The sequence below is a fragment of the Ornithorhynchus anatinus genome, chromosome X3, assembly GCF_004115215.2.
Source record: "Ornithorhynchus anatinus isolate Pmale09 chromosome X3, mOrnAna1.pri.v4, whole genome shotgun sequence".
In the NCBI taxonomy this organism is placed as follows: Eukaryota; Metazoa; Chordata; class Mammalia; order Monotremata; family Ornithorhynchidae; genus Ornithorhynchus; species Ornithorhynchus anatinus.
The window spans coordinates 16,225,799-16,244,007 of record NC_041751.1 but is presented as its reverse complement, the minus strand read 5'-3'; positions in this window follow the sequence as shown (position 1 = coordinate 16,244,007).

The following is an 18,209-nucleotide window of genomic DNA, read 5'->3' as shown; positions in this document are numbered from 1 at the left end:
CCTTCCCTGCCCATGCATGACAAGCTAATAGTCTAGAGGGACAGTGCGATGCGGAGATGAACATTCGATGTGTCGCTGCGACCACGAGTAAAGAGTTTTGTGAGCAGGGATAGCCCCGAGAGTCAGAGTGTAAGTAAAAGGGCAAATTTTAGGACTGTGGGGGGAATGTTAAGATGAGATAATCAGATCAGAAAGAGCTCCTGTTCCATATGGGGCTCCGGTTTCAGAGGTCAGGAGAGCCGATACGTCATTCCCTTTTTACAATTGGAAAACCTGAGGCACAGCAAGGTGACTTGACCAAGGTCATACAGCAGGCCAGGAGCAGAGACTGGGATTCTAATCCCAGCTCTCCAGTGCTCACTCCCAAGCTCTTTTCACTAGGCCAAGCTGCCTCCCATCTGTTAACCACCGGGAAGGCGAATCACTTCGATCCTACCATTACTGATGCTCAAAGGAATATGCCCCAACCTCCTTGGAGAGACACTCCCACGTTAGAAACTAGCCTCTTTAGTAACCTCTTCTTCATAGATCACTTAAATCTCTCATGACCACGGGGAGCCGCTGGTGGCTGTAGAGAGGAAATGATGAAAAAGATGAACGACTGAAATGAAAATGGCACATAGTTTGGAAACTACCGTGGTTGTAAATGGGCACGGAGTCGGCGCTTAATAAAGCCCTTCCACCCAAAATGGAAAGGGAGCTCGACTTCCTACAGGTCACCTCCCTGCCTATGGCCTAAGGCTCCAGGTTAATTGCAACCGGGGACAATGTGGACACTGGCTTGCCTTTATCCTGGGTCTCTCAATACCCTACAAAGATATTTCTCCCGTTCTAGACTAAGGGCTCATTGTGGGCAAGGAACACGTCTCCCAACTCTGTTGTACTTATTACTCAAGTGCTTCGTACAGTGCTCGGCACAAAGTAAGCACTGCAAAAACACCACCGATGATGATAATATTCCTGAATGCCTCAGGGATTTAAAATCTTGGAGGGCAGATATTCCGTCTCCAGCCCTTACTGAACTCTCCCAAGTACTTAGTTCCATGCTCAGCACGCAGTAGGCGCTCAGTAAAAACTACTGAATGATTAATCTGTTAATACTTCAGTTCATATGTCTGTGTCCACTAGACGATAAATTCTCCGTGAGGTGGGATTATGCCTATTAAGGCTACTGCACTCTCCCAAGTGATTATTTGCAGTACACCCTGCAAAGAGTAAGCGCCTAATAAATCAATGGATTTCTCAACGGGGTGGGATATCAGCTTTTCCTTGGAAGCATTATTACCAGGTTACCTGAATCCAATCTGTTATTCAATCTAAATCTGCGGGGATGTAGGGAGGATTCTGGCATATTGCTGGAGTGGTGAGATTTTTAATTTTGAAGAAACTGCATGATTTATTGTTCTACTATGGAATATGACATCTGTGATATTTTAGCAAACTGCCTTATCACTGGAGAGGTTCTAAAGCAAGGGGGTAGTGTGGGCTAATGGAAAAAACTAGGCACCAGGAGTCAGTAGACATGGGTTCTAGTCTCATTTCTACCACTGGCCTGCTGTGGAACCTTAGGCAAATCATTTTTTTTTTTTTATGGCATTTATTAAGCAAGTGCTTACTATGTGCCAGGCACTGAACTAGGCTATGGGGTAAATACAAGATAATCAAGCTGGACACGGTCTCTGTCTACATGGAGCTCACATTTTTAATCCCCAATTTACAGATGAGGGAACTGAGTCACAGAGAAGTTAAATGACTTGCTCAGCGTCACAGAGCAGACAAGTGACGGAGCAGTGATTCCTAGCCAGGTCCTTCAGACTCCCAGACCCATGTTCAGTCCACTGGGCCATGCCGTTTCCCACGCTTATTCTCACTGGACCTCTGTTTCCTCATCTGAAATATGGGAATAGGGCCTCTGCTCTCTCCCTCTTTGACTGTGAGCCCCAGGAGGAACAATGAAAGTATCCGGTTTATTATCTCATAACATCTTCAACTAATAGCAAACAATGTGTGCTAACTAATGTCCATTCCTACTATATCACTGTGGGCAGGGAAGGGCTCTGCCAACTCTGTTAAAATGTACTCTCCCAACCGTTTCGTACAGTGCTCGGCACATAGTAAACACTCAATAAATGCCACTGATTGATTGATTATATTTTACCCCTTATGATTATTAAAAGTTAGAGGAAGAGTGATGACTTTCAGGTTGTCTACAGGATTTTTACAGAATTGCAACACAGTGTAGAAAAGAGGAGGGTGAAAGCTTGATTTGATGGTCGAGGGTGTAGCTAGTTGCTCGAAGTTCTGATTGAGAGCCACACAATTATCCCTGGTTAGGGTTGGTGTTCCAAATGAGGGTTTTGGAATATTATTGTGACTAATGATGATGACGATAAAACAAATAACAATAATAATCCTAATCTTATCAGCTTGTTCATGAAATTATACATTCAGATAAATTCTGCCTCATCAAGCTAACTTAGTTTGACATTGAATGCATGTTGTTTTCTTTAGCAAAGCAATAGTTGTGAGCCCGTTTCGTTTCTCTGGACACATTTAAGAATCTCTCTCTCCAGTCAATGATGATCACATACATAACATTCGGGGGACTGCAAGCCTACCTGTACCACACGTTAAAAAAATAAATAAAAATCATTCAATTGGAGAAAGACTAACAGTCTAGAAATTTATCTAACATAAGCAGGACTGTCACTGGCTAAAGTGTTAATAAGATTTCCCAAAGGGGCTCAATTCACCACGGATCCCACCTCAGTGACCCAGTTACGCCTGAGTTTCCAAGGATACTTTATCAATGAGTCTAAACAACGGGGACGGACCACAGGACACTGGCTTTGAGGTTGCTTAGCAACCAATCGCTCAATCAATTAGTGGTATTTATAGGCGTGCTTACTTTGTGCTTGGGAGTGTACCAGAGAACAATCCAGTCAAGTGGGTAGACATTTTCCCTGCCTACAAACAGTTTACAGTCCAGAGGGAGAGACAGACATAAAAGTAAATATCACCACCATTTGCTGCCTCACACTTGCCTATAGCCACATTGCCTCTGGCTACAATTAATCTGAGGCTAGGAGAGTTGGAGAGGGAGATCTTCTGCAGAAAGATCACATTCCTTTCAGTTGGGTATAAATTACAATAGAGGATGAAATACAATAGAGTTTTCTTTTTTCTGGTAATGGTGCTGGATAACAAAAGTTGGGCTGTAAATGAGGCTGGGTGCGAGCGAAGCTGTTGTGAATCTAGTGTTGGTTTATATGGGACTGCAAGACCTTTGTTATGAATACTGATAACAGTTTTATGAACCACTTTCTATGGGCCACACACTCTGCTAAATGCTGGGATATCTGATAATCTGATCACACCCAGTCCATGACCCACATGTGGCTCTCAGTTTAACAGGAAGGGAGAACAAATATTAGAGACAGAAACGGAGTCTTGGGGAGGTTAGGCAAGTTGCCCAAAGTCACAAAGCTGACCAGTGGCAAAGCAGAGATGAGAACCTAAGCTTCCTGACTCTCAGACCCCTACTTTTTCCATTAGGTATTCGATATAATACTATTAGTTGGCTGGTGCTCAAGTCTTCCATATAAATTCCTGTTTCATTCACTTTTCCTAATACTAAAGGGCTAGAGGATGCTGCACCTACAAAAAGAGCAAGGCAAATCAGTGCCAACATCAGAAACAGCTTTCAGGCACCAACCTAGAGGGCAAGGGTGCATGAACAGCCACTGTTGCCAGAGCAGCGCCCACCTTGGTACTTGAGTTTTTCAATAAATCAAGCAATGATATGCACTGAATGTCGACGATGTGTAGAGAAATGGACTAAATACTTGGGAGACAACAGCACAATAGAGCAGGAAGTCCATGTACCAACCCATAAGGCTCTTACCATCTTGAGACGCATTAGAATACATCGCTGGTAGGGGAGACGAGAGAGTAGAAGGATGTGTACCTAAGTATGGTAAGGGTGAGGTGAGAATCCCAGTGCTTAGAGAGGGCTTACCCAAGTATATAGATGGGGCAGAATAGAAGGCAAATAGAGGGGGAGGAGGACAGGTTAGTCAAGGAAGGCTTCCTGGAGGAGATGTGATTTTCACAGGGCTTTGAAGAGGAGGAGAATGGCAGTCTGTTGGATATGAAGAGGGAGGAAGTTTCAGGCAGTGGGGAATGAGCACGGGATGCCAGCGGGGAGGGACCAGACCAAGGCAAGTAAGTAGGTAGGTGCTTGAGAAGCACACGTGTGTATGCTTTTATTTATTATTAATAGTAGTAATAATTATTATCATGGTATTTTTTAAGCACTTACTATGTGCCAAGCATATGTGCGGGGTAGATGTAAGGTAAATAGGTTGTCCCTCGTGGGGCTCACACCCTTCATCCCCATTTTGCAGGAGGTAACTGAGGCACAGAGATGTTAAGTGGCTTGCCCAAAGTCACACAGCAAACAAGTGGGAGGGCAGGGATTAGAACTCACAAACCCGTGCTCTAAGCCATGCTATTTACCTATGTCTTCATCCATACTGATAATAATCTGTTCAGCTGTTTCGTCCTAATGTGTTTCCATTGCTTTTGTTCTTCCTCTATCTGCAACTGTCTACCAGTATTTCTTGGCGTTGTGCTCACCTATACGACTAGTATGGTGACTAGTACTCTTCAGGCGCTCAGTAAATGCCACTGATCGATTCAGAACACTCATCTTCCTCTCCCTCCTCAGTTTAAAATGAGCAAGGCTTGACTGGTCTATTAACTTGAATAAAATATATGGAAAAACAAAGCCAATACACATTACCAGGCTCTTCAAAGGAAATGACTATGTCCAGGGGCACATTTCAGGAGAGAGAACTTTCCAAAGAAATGGAATGGGGAAATAATAGTGTCCTTCTGCTTCCATTTCTCAGAGCCTTTCCTCCCTCTACCACGGAGATGCAGCCGCTAAAACAGAAACAGAATACGATCCCATCGTTTCTTTCCTGCTCCTACAGTAGTTCCAGACACTTGGTTGAATGCCACACCAATACCACTCTCCGCTTCAGTCGATGTGTTTTTCCTTTTGCACTGACTTCTCCGCCTGCCTCTCTTCGGCATTATCCTTAAATGCTGATTTGAGATTAATTTCAGAGGTGTTAAAGCCTATCAGTTGAATGAAAACATAGGCTTGAATAACTTAACACGAGCTCACATTATCAAAATCTGCCTAAACTGGGAAAAAAGGAGAATTACAGACTGCACACTGTGGATAGGTACACGTTAATTCTACCCTGCTGTGGTAAGGGTGAATCTGGAGTCCTTTTAGAAAAATGCAGGGTGATTATATAAGAAGAGGTTCGGAGCAGTCGGAAGATTCACAAAGGAAACAGACAACAGTGGCACTTAGAGCTTGTTTAGTAAGCAAATTTAAAGTGTTCCTTTTCATTACAGCTATTTCATATTTCATAGCTTTATTGTTATCTATATTTAGGTTGTGATTTTACCTAACCTAATTTGGTTTAAAGTGCAGGGAGATCACACTGCCTGTTTCTACCCGAACAATTAATAAAGATGAACATTCACTTCTAGGAGTACATTTTTGGGTTACTGTCTTTAAGCTCCTAGTGAGTGTTTTAAAGCAATGGTTTGAGCACTAATATATCTAGGAAGTTTAAGAGGATAACAGTGACAACCGATAAGTGTTTTCAAAGTATCCGAAACAATAACCTGGAGGACAAAACAAGAACCGTTGCTATAACTCAGTATTTAAAGGTTTTCCCCTCCATCCACAGCAAATGAATGATCTTGAAAATCATCGGTGTACAATTCTTCTGTGAGAACACCATATTGAAGGAATCTTTTAACACTGCCATTTAATATTGAACCATTTCTTCTTAGTTGAAAGTGTTAAAATATGTTGTGTGACCTTGGGCAAGTCACTTTTAATTTTCTGTGCCTCAATTACCTGATCTGTCAAATGTGGATAATTAACTTTTTTTCATTTTTCAGATTGTTAGTCTTAAAAAATACCAATATTATGTTGGTGCTTAATGAATTCACCATGGCCTTAATAATAATAATAATAATAATAGTTATTCTTATTATTCTAACTGTGGTATTTGTCAAGCACTGTACTAAGCGCTGAGGTGGATACAAGCAAATAGGGTTGGACACAGTCCCTGTCTTACATGGGGCTCACAGTCTCAATCCCCATTTTACAGTTGAGATAAGTGAGGCATAGAGACGTGAGTGATTTGCCCAAGGTCATAAAGCTGATAAGTGGGGGAGGCAGGATTAGAACCCATGACCTTCTGACTCCCAGGCCCGTGCCCACACTCCTTCCATAATGATGGTATCTGTCAAGCACATACTGTGTGATGATGAGGTTGGTATTTGTTAAGCGCTTACTATGTGCCGAGCACTGTTCTAAGCGCCGGGGTAGATACAGGGTGATCAGGTTGTCCCACGTGAGGCTCACAGTCTTAATCCCCATTTTACAGATGCGGTGACTGAGGCGCAGAGAGGTTAAGTTACTTGCCTAGGGTCGCACAGCTGACAAGTGGCAGAGTTGGGATGTCAGGCACTGTACTAAGCACTGGGGAGGATACGAGCAAATTGAGTTGCCCTGCCCCACATTGGGCTCACAGCCTCAATCCCCATTTTACAGAAGAGGTTCATGAAGCCCAGAGAAGAGAAGTAACTCACCCAAGATCAAAGAGCCGACAAGTGGCAGAGCTGGGATTCGAACCCATGACCTTCCGACTCCCAGGCCCCGGCTCTATCCACTCTACCATGCTGCTTCCGGATAGCCTGTCCTCCCAGGGCTCTGAGCCTGGGGGTGAAGAAGTTAGGGGAGAGAGCAAACGATGGGGAGGAAGAAAGGAAGAAGGGAGAGGAGAAGAGTGGAGGAGCTTATGGAGCAGAGGGGAGTCAAGGAGCTGAAGGGGAGTCCTCCCCTCATCTCTGAAGATCCCAAGTGGAGGGAAGTGAACAGAGGGCAGTCAGATGACACAGCAATCAAGGAATGGAATTTACTGAACACTTGCGGTGTGCAGAACCTGGACGAAGCGCTTGGGAGAGTACCATACAATAGAGTCGCTAGATCCGATCACTGCCCTCAAGGAGCTTACAATCTAGTGGAGAGTTTCCATGGCAAAGCCCTCCCCATCATTTGGGATAGTCAGCATTTTTTGTGTGGGGGGGAATTTATTAAGCACTTACTATATGTCAGGCAGTGTACTAAGCACTGGGGAGGGTCCCCCACCTTTAAGCAGAAAAGTCTTCCCCATCACAATCAGATATGGCACCTTAGGATGCGGTCACTCAGTCAGCCTTGGAGCTCAAGGATGGACCATGTCATAAAGAGCACTGCCCCGTTCTCCGCTGGTTAGGTCCTCACCAGCCAGGATTCGGAGTTCATTTAGCTTCCCTCTTTAGTCAATTACTATTCCACCCTTAACCTGCTTGGGGTAGAGTGAATGGTTGCAACCCGTTAGGGTGAACGTGCATTTTTCTCTTTTTCAGAAATTCAATTTACCTGGATGACTGTAAGACTAGGATCCAATTCGATTGCTCCAAGAACCACTGCGAGTTGGACTGATGATTTCCTTTTGTCAGAACAATGCATAGGAGATTTCAGTTTAATCAAATTTAATTAGCCCATGGCATGCTGGGATCTAAGTATTTGTTCAGCGGCAACCTCAAGCCCACGAAGTCTGTAGCCGTAACGAGGGTGCAGGTCAACCCGGAGGATAGACGCCTTGAAGTTTGCTTGCACACACAGTGGTCTGCTGGACTGTGGCCGTTGTCTACAGCTTTCTGGTAAAGCTCCAGAGAACCTCAGGGTGTACAATCCAAATGTCTTAAATTTTTTCTCAGGCAGGACTAGTCTTCCTGCTGTCCTTCAAGCTCAAAGATAATAACGACTATGAGATTTTGCTCAGTCCATTATTGGGTAAACACTGCGTGTACTGAGTTAAGGGGTTGGGAGAGTAGAAGCCACGTTCCCTGCCCATAAGAAGTTTACAATCTACCTGGCGCGGCAGGCGCTGAATCAGGTACAAATAAGGGGAAAAAAGTGCTCACAGAGAACATGAAAATGGATACGTAAAGAGGTATGACAAAAGGGAAACACACACAGATGGGCTAAAGTGGTGCAAAAGCCTTCTTTTTGTGACGAGTGCCAAGAAGAGTGCAAATAGCAGGAGGAGATGAAATAAGAGCAAATCAGACTAAATCCCTGTTCTCCACAGGACTCACAATCTTACGGGGAGGGAGAACCGATCTTTTAGCTTTATTTTATAGATGCAAAAACTGAGTCACAGAGTGCTCAAGTGACTTGCCCAAGGTCACCCGGCAAACCAGGGGCAGAGCTGGGATTAGAACCCAAATGTCCCGACACCCCGGTCCCTGTTCCTTCTACTTGCCCATTCTGCTTCTGAAGGTTCTGAAATGGTAGCAGGGAGAACATAATCTGGAGAGAAGAAAGCCCACTCAGTGAAGTCCTCCATAAGGAGACGTGATTTCCAAAGAACTTTGAAGATGGGGAGAATTATGTCCCATGGATTGAAGGGAGAGGAAATTCCAGACATTTGTATCCATGGCAATTGTCATTTTTCCCTCTTGGGGCCACAAGATTCCAAAGTCTACCACCCCATTTTTTTTATTATTATTTTTTATTATTATTATTGTTTGCCACTCTACACCTGCTCTCACCCTTCTGACTGACTTGACTAACTGCTCATTTCCCCACCCTATATACTCTCCCTTCTGCAAAATATTAAGCACTTGGGTCCGTACCTCTTACGCATTTTGATATTCACCTCGTGCCCAGCTGCAGAAGACTTGGATTTGCACCAGTAGATTATAAGCTTCTCAAATGCAGGGATCGTTTCTACCACTGCCACTGTATTGCACTCTCCCAAGCACTTGGTACAGCGCTCTTCATAGCGTAAGTGCTCATAAGTACCACAGATTGATTAACTCATCAGATCCCCTGACTCCCAGGCCCATGCCTTTCCACTAGGCCCTGCTCATGACTGGGCAAATAATAATAATAATAATAATAATTATGGCATTTGTTAAGCACTTACTATGTGCAAAGCACTGTTCTAAGCCACGGGGTTGATACAAGGTAATGAGGTTGTCCCACATGGGGCTCACAGTCTTAATCCCCATTTTACAGATGAGGTAACTGAGGCATTGAGAAGCTAAGTGACTTGCCCAAAGTCACACAGCTGACAAGTGGCGGAGCTGGGATTAGAACCCATGACCTCTGACTTCCAAACCCGTGCTCTTTCCACTAAGCCACGCTGCTTCTCGTGGCTTAGTGGAAAGTCATTTCCACTTTCTCGTGCAAAGAGATATGGCCCTCTGCTTTCTAGATGCTCAAGACCTACACTATCCTCATAACGTTTGACGTTCAGAGAAAATATGGTCGCATTCCTGGTATCGGTTGAGAAGCTCTGTGACCAGCTCGGTTACTGCCTAACGAGTAACCTTGGGCAAAGCACTTAACTTCTCTGGGCCTCTGTCTCCTCATCAGTAAAATGGAGATTAAAAAAAAAAAAAAAAATGTTCTCCCTCCCTCTGGACTGCAAGCCCCACGTGGGACCGAAATTGTGTCGAAGAAGATTATCTTGTACCCACCCTAATGTTTAGCACAGAGTAAAGGATTATTCACCCTATCATCATCAGTATTACTATTATCATCCCCACTGTCAGTTCCCTTCTCCCAAAAGGAGCAGAATAGATTCTTAATTAAGGCACCTACTGGACTGCAGACATTTCAGACAAAACAACTCTAAATTTTACCCTCTAAGCTTCACCTTGGATTTGTACCCAGAACCTGGACTGGCACCCTTTATTGACCCCTCCCTCGTTCCCGCAGCGCTTACGTACATATCCGTAATTTATTTAACTATACATAATGTCCATCTTCCCCTTTTGTCTTTAAGCTCGTCTGGGCGGGGAACGTGTCTACCAACTCTGTTCCACTGTACTTCAGTACAGTGCTCTGCACCCACTAAACTGTCACTAAATAAGGACTGATTGACTGACCTTGTGTGTGTGATTAGATTCCGAGGACCAACAGAAAGAACTTTTTCTCCACACTTCAAATTGGCAATCCTAAAGCCTGGGAAGGAGACCGCTGCCAGCATTTACTCCATGTATCGCGGAGGCAGACTGTAGGGTTACGTGAATTGTATAAATATTTCATTCCTAGTCACTCTTGGGAGCAGAAACAACAAAGGATGTTGCAGCGTCAACAGCAGAAGCGGTATCGGAAGCGCCAGGGCTGACGGGAGCCCTGACAGGCCGAGTTCCCTTTTCAGATGAGGCCACGGAAAGCCCCGGGGTTTGAACTCCAGGATCAATCCCCGACATAGCGGGTCTCTCCAATTTGGCAAACCCCAGGAGGGAAAACCTGTTCGTTTCAGGCCGGAAAATACCCTTTAATGAATGACTGAAGGGAGCTGGTCACTTGAAGATAATTGAAAGGAGCCCAGCCCGCAAAGACAGTATGATCCAGACACATTAGTGCGGTGAGCTTAAACTCTGCTAGGTCCTATACTTTTTCACGAAGAATGAGCAGAGGCCCTGGGAAAGAGCTTGTTCGGGCTGTAAGAGTGATGTGCGTTACTCAGACACTGCCGTGACTTTGATTGAAGTCTATACATCCCTCCAGAGATGCCATTCCATTTTCATGGCTGACATGCTCCCAATCAATTCTAAATAAATTATTAAGGACTGGTCAGCGATGCCAGAGAGCTTCAACAATCAACACATTAAAAATAACTAAGTGGTGACACTGAGCTATCATGGACTCACAGCAGCGATTCTCTGCATCATTTCATCGAATAACCATCAGGGTGGTTGCTTTTCACACGTATTTGATTTCTGAGTGCCATGCTGTCAGAAAATAACTAGGCGCATATCATTCACATCAATCAATCGATATTATTTATTGAACGCTTACCGTGAGCACAGAGTACTCTGCTGAAGTACATGGGAGAGTTCAGTCCCACAGAGTTGACAGACACATTCCCTGCCCTCAAGGAGCTTACAGTCTACAGGGGGAGCCCAAAATTAAAATCAATTAGGCATAGGGGAACATAGCAGATGGTGTTGTATTATTTTTGTTTTCTAGAATGAGTATTGTTTTGAGGTCAATGCCATACGACACTTTGGTCAAGGCAAGAATGTAAATCAATCCACTATGGTATGTACGGAATACCTTCTGTGTGCGGAGAAGACACAGAATAATAATAATAATAATAATAATAGTAATGATCTTTGTATTAAGCCCCAGAGATACTACCATGGAATGAGTAGAGTGACCTAAGGGAGCGTCACTGAAACTGAAGTACCGAAACACACAGGACCTTAAAAACAAAGGACAAGCTCATTTAGCTGGTCGATTGAGTCCAAGGCGGGAATGTGTTAGATATTCAGTGCGGGCATTTGGAAGTTGAAGCATGCATGGCTTTCCTCAATGTATGTTTATTCAGAGGCAGTGAAAAGATTTGATTTTTGACAAATGGCTCAGCTAGCTTTAAAACGTGTTTGAATTCAGGACTGTGGACCCAACGGAAACAGTTGGAGTGGTGGCAAAATACTGAAAGCAGCTGTTCCTCTTTCACTATATCCCCCCCGGTGACTTTATGAAGCCCGGATAATTTTGTCAGTTTAGCTTGGGTTCCACATCCTGACGGGTCCTACTTTATATCTTCAATGTCAACGTTCTTCGGTGGATTGGGAATGCTGTGAAAGCCGAAGGATTCCATTCTGTTTGCATAATGCCATTTTAATAATGTTCTAGGTCATAGAATGGGGGGCCATAAGCATGAACTATTGGCAATTATAAATAAACTAAGTCAGGTTTGTTTTGAATAAATCACGTTAACTATTTGCCAACTGGAAGCATTTACTAAAACAAACATTTTCTAAATCTTTATTTCATGCAGGATGTTATAAGAATTACTGTATTTTATTAAATTGAATTATTCTTTACGATGCACCCGTACTGATAGACTGACATAAATCCTCTTTTAGCAATTCAGTATTGTAACCTAATAGCATTTTCCTGGGATTTGCGTATAGTCATAGAAAACTAAAAACAGTATCTCAAGTGCTGTAAGTTAGAAAAGGGAATAGTCCATTCATTTGGACCTACGTACAGAGCTTAGGTATAATGCAAGCTCCCGAGTCCTTTAAAGTGCCTTGCTACAAGGTTCAACCCCCAGATGGCGAGAATAGATTGTGTGACATTTTATGAAACCTGGCTGACCAGAGTTAAGGGTGGAGAATGAGAGGAAGAGTCATGGTTGCTCCTGTCATTCCCCACATCACAGCAGAGGGCTTAGACACAGTAGTGGCAGTATTTACTAAGCACCTACTATGTGCAGAACACTGTATCACGCGCTGCGAGAGAATGACCAGTGCAAATTAGGCACGGTCTCTGTCCTTCATGGGGCTCACTTAAAAGAAGCCAAGATAGATCCAAGTGCCTCCTTTCCCTAGCTTTTCCAGTTCTAAAACTGCTTAAACATCCGTAAACAAACACCATTTCAAGGGACTGTGACCTTTCCTCTCTCTATCACCTGGTGGAGGATGCTGCCAGAAGGCTGAAGAGAAAGAACAGATCGTCCCCACTAATAAGTTTTGAAGTTCTGTCTACTTTGCTCATTAGCTGGTCTCATCTCCTCTGAGAAGGTTTCATTTCTTCATAGACTCATGGCAGTGTAACTCTTCCAGATCTTGGGAAATACACTGCCCACGAAGGAGAAACTTACCTGAATGACCTTCCTTACTGCCGCAACCCCCACTGATTACAGCTCCGCCACCCACGGGCTTCCGATTGACTTTCAACAGTTTAAACAGCATTTGAGTGCTGATTTTCTGTACTTACGGCAGGGCATTTTAAAGAGCTTGGAAGCTTACTTATACCTAAATTCTGTCTTTACCAAATGAATGTACATGTCTGTTGTGCCTATACACGCAACTTTGGATATACATATATATATATCGTATAGAGCTAGCTCTGAGCCCTCACAACGTGACTCTCGATCATGGATAGGATCTCACCATCGGTATCCTCGTCTTCAAGCTGAAGGGCTGCTCCCTCCCTTACATCCTCAAAGCCATTAGGTTGGGGTTCAAGAGTTTGGAGACTGGAGAATGAACAAAACCCAAACCTCACTATCTCTGCCAGCCCTCAGGACAGCTTCACCGAAGCTTCAACTCCGGACAGTTTGGGTGAAACAGCAACGAGGGAGTGAGTGCCCAGGAAAAGCAGACTCCGTGGAATACCCCAAGGCAGTGAGAAGCAGCGGGGACTAGTGAAGAGAGCATGGGCCTGGGAGTCAGAAAGACCTTACTTCCAAATCCAGTTTTGCCAATTGCCTGCTGTATGATTTTGTGGAAATCAGTTCACTTTTCTTTGCCTCAGTTTTCTCAACTGTAAAATGGGGATTAAATACTTGTTCTCCTACTTTGACCGCGGATCCCATGTAGGAAAGGGACTGTTTCCTACTTAATTAACTTGTACCTACCCCAGTGTTAGAACAGTTTGGCACAAAGTAAGTGCTTAACAAATGCCGTAAAATAAACAAAATACCATGAGGATGGGATCTGGGGGCACTGGGGTTGAGGAGAGGGGAAAGAGTAGAGTTTTTTTCCCTTTACTCCTTTCAACTTGGAATCAGTTTTGGCCTGAATAGGAACAGGAGTGTGCTTAATGCACGTGTCTGTCTCAGGAAGCGCAGGAAGAACAATAATTATTGTATTTGTTAAGCACTTACTATATGCTAGGCACTTTACAATACGCTGGGGTAGATAAAGGTAAATCGCCTGGGACACAGTCCCTATCCCACGTGGGTTGATCCCCATTTTGCAGACGAGGTAACTGAGGCAGAGAGAAGTTAAGGAACTTGCCCAAGGTCACACAGCAGACAAGTGGCAGAGCTGGGAACAAGTGCATGTGACTGCCACATCCAGTCAAAAATCAATACTTACCGAACATTTCCTGGGGGCAATCATATTTCTTAGCCCTTGGGTGAGTGCATTAGATTAGACTCGGTAGACTCAATCCCTGCCCTCTAGAAGCTTTCTTTCAGTGGAGGAGCTAACGCATTCCTAAGGTTTATGTTGGAGCGGTGCCTGGGGTTGGAGAGACTTGCTGCAACTCTTAGTCATCTTCCAAAAGACGGTTACGTTGGAAAATGTGCTTCGGAACGCAGAGAAAAGGAAGGATCTGAAACAGTTCAGGGTTCAGCTATGCTAGTGCATGACTGTCTCTTTGAATAGCTGAGACCTGTCTTCTGAGGAGCGGGCTTAGATCTGCACAGCACAACTGAATATCTACCCTCACAGCTCTATGAAGCAAGGCTCCGCTCGCTTGAAACTCACCCTAACAGACCCATTGTTTTCATATGCGTTGGCAACATCATCTGATTCTACACTATTACAATATCAAATACATCTGTGATTAGCACTAAGTTCTAGTTATTACGATGCTTATCCTTTTTAACATCTTCCCCAATCATCTGATGGCATTAAAGGTTCATTTCAAAACACCTTTCATAAAAGTTTGAACTTGTAAAAAAATTTTAATTCCAAAGTTGCTTAATGCCTGTTTTACAGACTGCATCTTTACCCTTTCCCACTCATAATGTCATTCCTGCCGTGCCTTATGGCAGCTTATTCTTACATCAATCATGCTCGCTGGATTGTGCTTCATGATTTTAACAACTACATATCAAAACGGAATCGGCAAAATGGTGGTTTATTAACGAATATTCATGAGATGTCAATGGCGGTGATTTTCCTGTCTCAAAACGGATAGGGAGTCACTCCAAATTCTCACGGAACTGCTAGGAAGTCTTTTGTTCAAACCAAACTCTCACACTCCCCTATAGTAGCGTTCAAGGGACAAATCACGTTGTTTTTGAAAGAATCTGGTGAGAAGCAACTTATGGGGATTTGAAAGCTGCTGGGTTGATTTACGGGGAAGGGAACGAAAGGAGGTGCAGCACGCACTTTCCCCTGGACAGACTTTGAGAGCTTGGGAAAAGCATGAACAATTCTCTTTAATTGATCTCCATCCATTTTCCCAGAGCTCAGGAAGGGATAGATCAATCCCGGACTTGATACCCTCCCCCGCCCCTCTCCACTGGAAGGTTGTTACGGGCGGGGAATTTGTCTGCTATACTGTATAAGTGCTTAGTACAGTGCTCTGCACACAGTATGCGCTCAAATACGACTGAATGACCGCTCTCCATCCCGCAGGAGCCCAGGCATCACTGATTAATTGGTCTTTGGGGATCTATTGAGCCCTAAGCACTGCACAAAAGTCCTGGGGGAATCAAGCTGAAGGGAAGGACACTGCCCCTGCCCTCAAGGAGCTTACAGTCTAGTGGAAGAAGGCAGAAATCTTTGATCTCCCCCTAGGAGAGCGGTCCTGAGCTAACCACGACAAATAGAAGAGAATCCCTACGAGCAGGCGGCCAGACCTGAAGTCTCAAGACCAAGGCTTTCTGCTGCTCTCGAGGCAGATTCTATTATCATCATCACCCCGGATTTGTATGGAGGCCGAGGCAGAGGGGGTAATCAATCAGCCAATTCAGTGTGTGGAGCACTGTAATAAGAATGTTGGTATTTGTTAAGCGCTTACTATGGGCAGAGCACTGTTCTAAGCACTGGGGTGGATACAGGGTAATCAGGTTGTCCCACGTGGGGCTCACAGTTAATCCCCATTTTACAGATGAGGTAACTGAGGCACAGAGAAGTGAAGTGACTTGCCCACAGTCACCCAGCTGACAAGTGGCACAGCCGGGATTCGAACTCATGACCCCTGACTCCCAAGCCCGGGCTCTTTCCACTGAGCCACGCTAAACACTTGGGAAAGTGCAGTCTAACAGAGTTGGTCGACACATTCCCTGGTATCAGCGATGAAGCAGGATAATAATCATTGTGTATTTAAGGGCTTACGATGTGCTAAGCACTGTACTAAGTGCTGGGGTAGATACACGGATCGTCAGGTCTCACAGAGAGCTGAGAGTCTAAGTAAGAAGGGAGACAGGCATTGAATGTCCGTTCTGCAGAGGAGGGAGTCGAGACACTGAGAAGTTAAGTGACCTGCCTGAGGTCACACAGCAGGCAAGTGGCGGAGCTGGGATTAGAACTCCGGTCCTCTGACTCCCAAGCTCATGCTCTTTCCACTAGGCCACTGCTTAACAGGACCCACGGGACCCGAGACCCCCGGACTTCTGGCTGACCATAGCTTGACTTCACTACGTAGCTATTTTGGGCATTTAAAATTTGATCTCCATCTTGCAGATCCCTTAGCATCGGTATGCTTTATATTTCCTTATTTACATTAGAAATGGAAGGTTACGTCTCCTCCATTTCAAAATAAATATCCGTTCGATTGCAAGAAGAATGTTATCATGGTTTGGAGGCTTTTGGGGTGATCTATTTTGCACTTGGAAATTCAATATCTAGTGTCTGGGCTATGCCTACTATCAATGTCATATTGAAGTCAAATGAGATCATTTTTCTCTTGATGAATTATTAGTTGCAGGCGGCGTTCATGCTACTTGACATAGATGGAAGGGCAGGGAAAGTAAACGTGAAATAAGGAAAGGTTACTGACCTAGACTAGTAATTTAAATCACCTATCTAGCTTTCCAAATGGATGTCATTGCTGTAGCTATCCGGCCATTGGCTCCCTAAAATTTACCCTCTCATTATTACACCTTCCATTTTTGTTTTGATGAGTGACCTCAGAGGTGGGGCAGGATGAGCCGCATGTTCTATCTACCTGTTGAGAACTGAGAGTAGTGCAATTGCAATCTCAGCACCATATCACTTAGAACAATTAAGCATTCTTAATCCATTGGCATTTAGGATTGGGGGTGGGGGTGGAGCACAGAGAGGGAAGGAGAGAGAGGGACAGAGGGAGGGATGGAAAAAGAGCGGGACAGGAAGAGAGAGACATAATGTAATTGCTACAGTCTCCTTTTCACAGAATTCCTTTTTCTCTGAACAAGCCCAACAGCTTTCAGCCCCCTCATGATTTCCCTCATTTGCACCTGTAAATCTTGCTTAATTCATTTCTCTCCTTTTGGGGATCATGTTACTGTACACACAGAAACACATTTCTGGCTTAAAGTTTTCTCTGGGTTCTCGGAAGAGTGGTTCGGTTGGCACTTTGGATTCTTCTTCATAAGTCTGACAGGGTATCTGTTGATCTTCTCCCAAAGAGCCCCCAAAATAGGTTGGCTCTTCCCTACATTTTCCTGTTCATTTTTATTTGTCGCCCTCTGAATATTCAATTTTGACAAAGAGCCCAAATCAAGGGAAAGGAGAATGAAATAAACAACAAGCCTCCGTACACACACACCCACACCCAAATCCCCTGTGTAGGAGGAGACTTGGGCTTCAGAGAGATAGCTCCATGAATGTAAACTGACTCGGATTCTAATCCCAGTTCTTCTCTGCAACTTTGGCCAAGTCAACCTCCCTAGGCCTCGCTTTCCTCATCTGCAAAATGGGAGCAATAATACCCGTCTCTCCCTACCGCATGGGACTGTTGGGTGGACCCAAGGAGATGAGTGATGTCACCACCACAAGTGAGAAGCGCTTTAGGAAAATGAGTAGTATGGATTCAAGGTGTTGATAATATGAGGAGGTAAATAAACCTCTCCTCCTCTGACAACCAAGAGTACGGTCAGGGTGACCTGGCTCTGGAACATGTCCCTGTCAGAGGCTCGTTGACTAGAACAATAGCAAGAGTCAGAGGGACCATTGTTGGCATTTATTAAATCACAGATAGGTGTGGACAGAGAGAAAACGGAGAAGCTTCTTCACCAGATCCTGGAACACCGGATGAGTCCAGGCTTATGTGGGCAGGGAACGTGTCTACCAACTCTGCTGTATATCATACTCTACCAAGTGCTTAGTGCAGCGCTCTGCACAGAGTAAGCACTCAATAAATGCATTTGATCGACTGAAGCTTGAAGCTGTTAGCCGCCACGAAAACAAGATGGGGACCCTGCATTCAACAGTGAGTGGGAAGCCTAAGTGGGTTCTGCAGGTGGTAAAGATGTCGATTTAATAAAGGTGAGACCATTTTAGTAGAGGCAAGCATTAGGGCTGTAAGGGGAAAGTTAATGATCCTAGATATATTATAAATCACTTATTTTATTGATGTCTGTCTCCCCCTT